General features: G+C 37.6%; 1 long non-coding RNA gene across 7 annotated transcripts in view; it reads right to left on the reverse strand.

The window, feature by feature from the left end:
- The window catches only part of LOC125639685 (uncharacterized), a 291,895-nt gene extending 289,676 nt beyond the window's left edge, over nucleotides 1–2,219 (reverse strand). For all 7 annotated transcript variants that reach the window (XR_012669230.1, XR_012669231.1, XR_012669228.1 and 4 more), the window contains exon 1: nucleotides 2,123–2,219. This is a non-coding gene — a long non-coding RNA (uncharacterized LOC125639685). The remainder of the gene's footprint in view (nucleotides 1–2,122) is intronic.
- Between the last annotated feature and the right edge of the window lie 5,948 nt (nucleotides 2,220–8,167).

Below are 8,167 nucleotides of genomic sequence, written 5' to 3' on the forward strand. Positions count from 1 at the left end.
CAAAATATCACCACACAACACTGAATTTACAATCATCCATGGTTACCTTTATTGCACATCTAATTATTTTTTAATATCAAACTTTTTTGTTGTTTTATCTGAATGTTTGTACACCAAACTACCTTGAGAAGGCTTAAATAGAGTTGGTGTATAAAAAAAAAAGAATTTGTTTCTGTCAAAAAATGCATAGGCTCAAGGGCCATTTATCTTCACTTAGTCACTTAGTTTATTTTGCATTAGAGGAACTTCTCATTTAATTTACCAGTCTATCATAGGTAACTTTTTCAATATGGAGCTAAAGGTCACTCTTATATGTAAGGAAAATTAAGCCGATGTTCTTGGTTGCCTTACAGTTCTCCTAGTTCAACTACTCCAATAAATGAACATGTACAACAAGCCGAAGGGCTTTTTATTACAAATTTAATTCATTTCTCTAGACAACTGTGAAATTTGCCATTGACATTAGTCATTACCCCAAGGCGAACTAAAAGATGATCTCAGTTAATAAATGATCCTTAACAAGGAACGCTCCTATCTACTGTGATATTGGCACAGGCACATTTTATTAATGCAGGACTAGCTTCCTGCCAGAACACGAGCGTTCACGACTATTTGGTGTGCTTGTTTCCTCTTCCTGCTCCTGATATTAATAATTATGCATCGGGATAATTAGCAACACAAAGAGACAGTACTATGAGCTTGCAGCTAGATTTTCAGCACGTTAACCTTCTGGGAAATAAAGAACAGAAGCAAAGAGTCTAGCCAAATAACCAATGCAGGTTGATTTCACAGTGTGTAAAAGGCTAATTATCTGTGAAAAGTCTGACCTCAAGTAACAAAATTACACAAATGTGCAGGCATTTTATTTTAAATAAAACTCAGACCCACTAGTTCATAATGTGAAGAACCAGGCTAACTGTCTCACAGAACTGTTGGTGTATATATGTATGTATACATATAAAAAAGTAGAACAGGGAAATAACGGTTTCCTACAATAAATGTTAACTAGTTATCCAAACACCTGCATAGGTATGGTAAAATAAACTTTTGTTTCCACAACCATTACAATGTAATATATATATATATATATATATATATATATATATCTCCAGTATGTGACAGAAGTAGGTTAAGTGCATTTTGTTTACTGGAGACAGGCTACAGTAAAAAGAAAAAAAATATTACTACTTCTTTACAGATACCATGTGTAATTCATTCCAATATAAGAATATTTATCCACTAGCAGTAATAACAAACCACAATTTTTGTCATAAAAAAAATAAATTGTATTTGCAAAAAGCAAACACATTACGGAGTGTGTAAAAATGCAATATTCCCATTTTCTAGTCAGAGTTCCAATTTATTGAAGTAACAGAGCAGAAAATGCACTGACAGCTGTTACATTTTATTGCGAATTAGTATATACGTTTTATATCCAGTGAGCAAATGCATGATACATTGTATTCCAGTAATTGCCACTGGCTTTCCAAATGGAAACTGAATGATCTTAGTGCAATTACACTCAGGAGAGTAAATGTAACAAGCTACAGTTCTACATTATAGCTCTTTAACAATACCAAGAATTTTGCTCTTTAAAATCATATAAAAAGGTCATACTATCTATTTATCTATCTCCACAGAAATAGATAATATATACATACATCTATATCTACAGACTGTAAGAAGAGTGTTGTTGCTATTCTGGTTTAAATTAAGTTATCTATGTCACAGCCTACAAGATTTAGAAACTTCCTAAGAAAGATGTTTAAGTTTTCAATCACTCAAGTTATTTCCTCAGCATCAGTACTTTTCTCTTCTCTCTGTAGGTGGGGGGAGGTGGGGAGAATAGTTGACTAGCATCAAAACATCTAATTTCATATCTGAACCACAATGTTGGCTATTCCTTCACCACATACTTTCAGTTGATACTCTCTTTTCATAGACAATAAAACATTTGTTTTTTAAAGGTTTAATACATTTCCTTCAAAGATAATCTTTCTAATGTTTGCCACTGTAGGGTTTCTCTTCAGAGACTCTCACCTGTGGTATTAATAATCCTAAGAGAGTCTCTATGCTGAGAAATAAATATTTGAAATGCATTAAGAAATTTTTTTACACTAACCTTCATAATATATTTTAAACCATTTCGTTGGACAACCAGTCTTGTGACAGCTCCTGCACCTTCAAGCTCTACGGTGAAGCATTCAGTAAAGCCGGCAATCTCCTCCCCTCTAGTGGTTACCAGCTCTCTTTGCAGCAAACACAGAAAGTGAAAGACCTATAGAGGACCACCTCAGGGCCATTTGTGTAATTTTCCTAAGCTTACAGGGGGAGAAAAAATAGACCAGGCTGTCTATCACTGAAGCAAATAAAATTTATCAGTCATTTAAAACAATACGTTAGTGGTGACTAAAACTTAATCAACACCAACCTGCTGACATAGATTTGCAATTTGAGCACGTTATTAGTGATCGAATTAACAACATGTCACAACTTGTATTTGATTTATTAGAAGAAACTGACTAATGCAACAGGATTACAAACAATGAGCAAGAAGGCATGACGACTGTGATATGATACAACTCTTGAAAAAGTAGCATTAGAAACTATGCCTCTCTGTGATTTCATTTTATTGCAGATGCTTACAGATTCTTGCTGCACCTATTTACAAAATAAAAAAAGCCACGACTTAGCATAGACTGAGAGTATTAAACAATGACTAGCAAATATTCCTAATGGCCTGGCTCATCCAGTTCTGCATATCTATTACAAGACAAAGAAATAAAACAAGCAGTTGTCCAGGTTCCTTAAGTGTCCCCATGTTAAAAAAAAATGGGTTCTTTCTATTTGGAGTAATGGCCTTTTGGCAGACTGCTTCACAATACTGCAAAGCCACCTTTTTAAACGTGTAAGAATTGCTTGCACATGCAACTGTGGTACCCGTGGGTAAATTAGCCCCATACAGAGTTCTAGTACAAGGCCTATGCTCCACTGAAGTCCCATTTAAGACCCCTAAATTGGACTTAAATGTCTCACAGGCCTTGTGCTTGCCCTCTTTTCATAGGTGAATGTCACCCTGTATGCATAAATATGGCCGTGAATGGTACACATTTGTACATGCAACCAATCACTTAATTTTTTTACCATATAACCCCAGTTAGGGTCTGTTCCAAAGCTCACCAAAGTCAATGGAAAGACTCCTATTGACTTCAATAGCTCTAAGATCAGGCCAATGTACAGTAACCAATAGGATTTTAACTTGTTTTTCAACATCAGACAAAATAAATTATATTTGCGGGAACACAGGAAACAGAGACGAGCACGAGCTGCACAATTCAGACCTAGATTAATGTCAACGTTCAGAAAAAATGGATCAGGATTTTGGATCAGGCCCATCTTTAATTTTGAGTGATTTGTTACAGCTCTACCAAAAAACCTGAGAGTATTTTTCATTGCCCACTGCCCTCCCCACCCCCCCCCACTCCAATTTAACACACATACACCCAACCAAGGAAATTCACAATTAAATTGTTAATTCTTGGGCCCAATAGAATACAGAAAGAGGCTTGTTAATGCTGCACTAATTGGTATACTTGGCTTGGCAGTCTCAGCAGGGAGGCCAAGGAGGGAAGGAACATGGAAACTCAACTAGCCTCTCACCCGCAGAGCGGTCTGTCACTCCAGGTTGTGACAGAGGCATATTTGGACATGAAGAAGTGAAGAGAAAGCCATATGCCACATGTGCTGTTTTGGTTCACAGGCAGAAGTCTACAGCTTCCAATGCTCCACTTCCACAAGCAGCGAATTCATGTCAATAAGTGGTTTGTTGGTAGTGCCACGTTTGCTTACATATGAGCACAAGTTTGGATTTCCTTTATGACTTTTTCCTTTTATTAGTAGCGGTGTTTTATAATTCAGGCGCTGCCTTAATGGAGAGAATACAAACTCCTTCATCACCTATTCAATCTCCATAGAAATTCATGAAAAAAACTTATCAAATTGAGTTCTGCAGACAAGACAGTACAACTACAGTGTTTATACTCTGTGGAACAGAGAGGCTGCTCCCCCTCTACATCCCTGGGGTGCACAGCATGCCAAATGGGGCAGGGAAAAGGTGTGTCCATGGGCCTGTCTCCGCTATTCATACTGGTTTCTCAGAGAAGGACCAGGTTCTGCACCTCATATAAATGTGGATGTTCCTAGTGTACCTTTTGGCATGTATGGACTCACCAGAAAGCAGGGGTAAAGATGTGATTGAGCCTTGATTGTTTACAGACATTTCTATAGTATTCAGCACTTCAGTACCAGAGTGCCTCACTAGATTATAGATACATCATTACCTTGAGAAGGGCAAGTTTCCTTTTTCTTCTGCCTCCTAAATCAGATGAACATATACTTGCTTCATATAGACTGGATCCTCTGGATGCTGATAAGATTTCTGTAGAACCCTGTAAAAAGAAAGATTTGATAAGAAGGATACATTGAAAATGTGCTGGATTAGAACTGAGGGACTGGAAATCAGGAGCAAAATGTTAATAGTGATGGTAATTAATCATTGGAACAGATCATCAGGGGAAGTGGTGGATTCTCTGTCACTGGGAGTCCTTAAATCAAGATTGGTTCTCTCTCTAAAAGACATGCTCTAGCTCAACCACAAGTTACTGGCTCAATTTAGGAATGACTGGGTGGAATTCTATGGCCTATGTTATGCAGGAGGTGATACCAAATCGTCAAAATATTCCCTTCAGCCTTAAATCTATTAACCTAGTTAGAATGCATAATAAACAAATCAGGCTTGAACAAAGTTACCCAATTCAACTGAGAAGTTTTTTTGGTCAATGCAATATGAACCTACCTACATGCGAATCTGCTGATCCTGCAAATCTAATGCAATGTGGTTCTACTCTGAAAAGGAACCGTTTAAAAATGGCACTTCCATGTTGCCAGATTCTCCATCCCTTCCTGATCTCTGCTCAGTGCAGGAATAGTTTATGTTGGCAAAAGTAGCCCCATATTCTGGAATCATCTTGGAGCTGGTTCAGTCTCAGTGCAACTTAGAATAGCCTCAGTGCTGCTCTAAATTGCATGGGCTTTTATTGATCCCTCTTGAATATTATGCCAATGAAAGAATGGCCAGAGCTCAGCACATTTCAGGCACCCCTTCTCTCTCCCATTATGTCCCAGCATGTTGCCTACACTGGGAATAAAGTGACAGTCAGAGCAGAAAATATAATCTACCTCCTGTTCTGTATTCAGAGTCATGTCTGCTCACTGAGTCCATAATAATGTGTTACTGCTTTTACTCCTGTAAACCTAGCACCATAGAACTAAGACAGCTAAGAGAGAGTGAGTTTGTGCCTCAACAGAATTCTCTACTAAATTCAAATAAGTTATGGGTGATGGTAGATTCTCCATTGCTGACCATTTTAAAATCAAGATTGGATGTTTTTTTCTAAAAGATATGCTCTAGGAATTATTGTGGGGATGTTCTATGGCCTGTGTTATAGAGGAGGTCAGTATAGGTGATCACAATGGTTCCTTCTGGCCTTGGAATCTATGAATAAATGAATGTATGAATCTATTCCCGTGCAAACTCTTTGGATGTAATGGAGATTCACAGGCACTGAAGGCATTATTCGGCCATAACAGTGCAGAACTTTATACCTTACTGGTGATGATCGGTAGATGGAATGAACCAAACTTAACTTTTATTCTCTAGGTAGAGTTTGAATGAGGGAGTTGGAAATAATTGATACAAAAAAACCACAGAACCCCACAATTTTATTTTAGATTAATTTTTCAGAGTAGAACCACATTTTAGGATAATAGAAATAACAAGATAAAACAGAACAAATATTATGCAATGGAATGTATGTAGTCACTACACCTCAAAATTCTATGATGAGGTCAGAAGTTCCTGGGGGGAAAACACTGAAGAATGTAAACTGAAAATGCTAGGAAACCTGAATTTGAAGGATTTTTTTAAAACTTGTCAAGCACAAACCATTTTTCTGAAAAAGCCCTCACTCAGAAATTAATTTAATTCTCCTGCATACAAATATAAAAAAAATCTACTATGTTGTGCTTCGTTAAGCTCTTAAACTAATCTTTTAAAAATACACATTCCAAGATTTAGAGACTGCAAAGTGTGCATAAATTTCCTCACACAAGTAGTCCCATTGAGACGACTCAGGCCAGGTCTACACTACACAGGTATATCGTTTGAAAAATCCAACCCCCTGAGCAATGTATTATACTAACCTAACCCTCTGTGTAGACAGCACCGTGTTGATGGGAGAGCTTCTCCCATTGACATAGTTATCGCTTCACAGGGAGGTGGATTAACTATGCCAATGCAGCGCTATACATGAAGACAAGCCCTTAGATGAGTCAATCTGTGCAGAAGTGGAAGTCACTGAAGGATTAGGGTGCACATTTATTATGTATCTATTATGTTGAATGACTTGAATATAAGAGATGTTGGTGTAAGCATTGGTTGAGCCTTAATGGAAATACTACAAAATGACCATGTAAGAGTTTTATATGGGATTTCTGACACTTAAGACGGTTTTCTTTTGAAACACAATTTACAAATAGAAATCTAGTTTATTATACATTTCATTTCCAATTAGCAAATCCACAAGTGTCAGAGATATGGAACCATTTAAGAGTCTACAATAACTATGCATAATATACAATATGTATATACTAAAGGAGGCACAGAAGTTGCAACATAGTAAAGAATTGGGCAACGCTTTTTGGCTCTGGGAAATTTTCAAAAGATACCTTCACTTAGCAAAAATATCAGCACTTAATATTTGGTATTATTTTACAAATTTGCTAGTATTTTCGCAATATTTCCCAATTCATTTGTAGCTCATTCATCTCAGAAAGTCAGAAGACTGCACTGACAGACAAAAGATTCTCCTTTTAATTAAGCTACCTGTAAAATAGGCATAAAGCTAACACAATTTTGAGAGTTAAGGCTCTAATTCGTCAACTTTATTTGTCCACATGAAGCCCCATCAGAATTAATGGTGCTCTGTGTGGACTCAGGGGTCTGTCTGTATGTATGCTTTCACAGGATCAGAACACAAATTTAGTTATGTCTAAATTAGAAACACCATATAAGCTATGCCAATAAAAATTCAGGCTTCTAGCTCATCAGTGTTTGTTACCCCACCTCTGGGGTTTGCAGAGAAGAAACTGACCAAAGGAATCATAAGCGCATACTGGTAAGTAGGACAGCAATAGTAGCAGGAAAGAGCAGTTCTGTTTCTCAGCCATTCAGTATATGCCATATTGCGAAAATTTGACTTCATCCAGCTACTGCTGTGGCCTGAAGAGAGACATTTCCCCAGGTTCTGCATTTCTACCACTCTGCACAAGGAAATGAATAAGATCCAAATTATGTCAGAGGGAGAAAGAGAAACATGTTTAATATAGTTTTTGCAGATGAATGAGGGGGCGAGGCCAAGAAAATGATTATAATATAGTGCTGCAGAAGCATCATAAGTATTTTGTTCCCAAGTTGAACTATCATACGTAAAAGGGCACATTTGCTTCAGTATTGCCAGAGCACAGAAGAATCCAAAGGTCCTTATGTGAACTGGCCAAGCTCCCTAAATTCAAGGGAGATGGGGGAAAAAAGCACATTATGATGATTTATATAGTGCCATAATTTTATACGCTACATAGACTAAATGGTCAGTGCCAAACAGATAACAGGCCCTTGCTCTGACAATCGAAAGGCCTGCCCACTGACTGCAAACAGCACAGGACAAGACAGAACATGGAGTGCAGTGTGGGTGTTAGAGTTAGAATGCTGTAAATTAGAAAGACACACATTTGTAATTGGCATTGCTGACAAAGAAGTGGCTCTAAAGTTACAGATGGAGTCAGAGCTGATGCTGGAACAAGCAGCCTAAATAGCTTGTCACTCTGAGCTCATTAAGAAGTAAAATGCAGATCAGGGAACAGCTAAGCAGCTGGGTCAGGTTGTTCATTGGCTAATTTAGTCTAAACAAGAAAGAGGGAAGAAATGAAACATGTTCCAGAAGAGTAAAAGGAAGCAAGGCACTAGCAGAAGTGTAGGGGTGCCATCCACTTGCTGCAGTCAGAAGCACAGCTTGGAAGAAAACTGCCAAGCACACAGTAAAAAATGTGC

Source organism: Caretta caretta, chromosome 1 (genome assembly GCF_965140235.1).
Source record: "Caretta caretta isolate rCarCar2 chromosome 1, rCarCar1.hap1, whole genome shotgun sequence".
Lineage (NCBI taxonomy): Eukaryota > Metazoa > Chordata > Testudines > Cheloniidae > Caretta > Caretta caretta.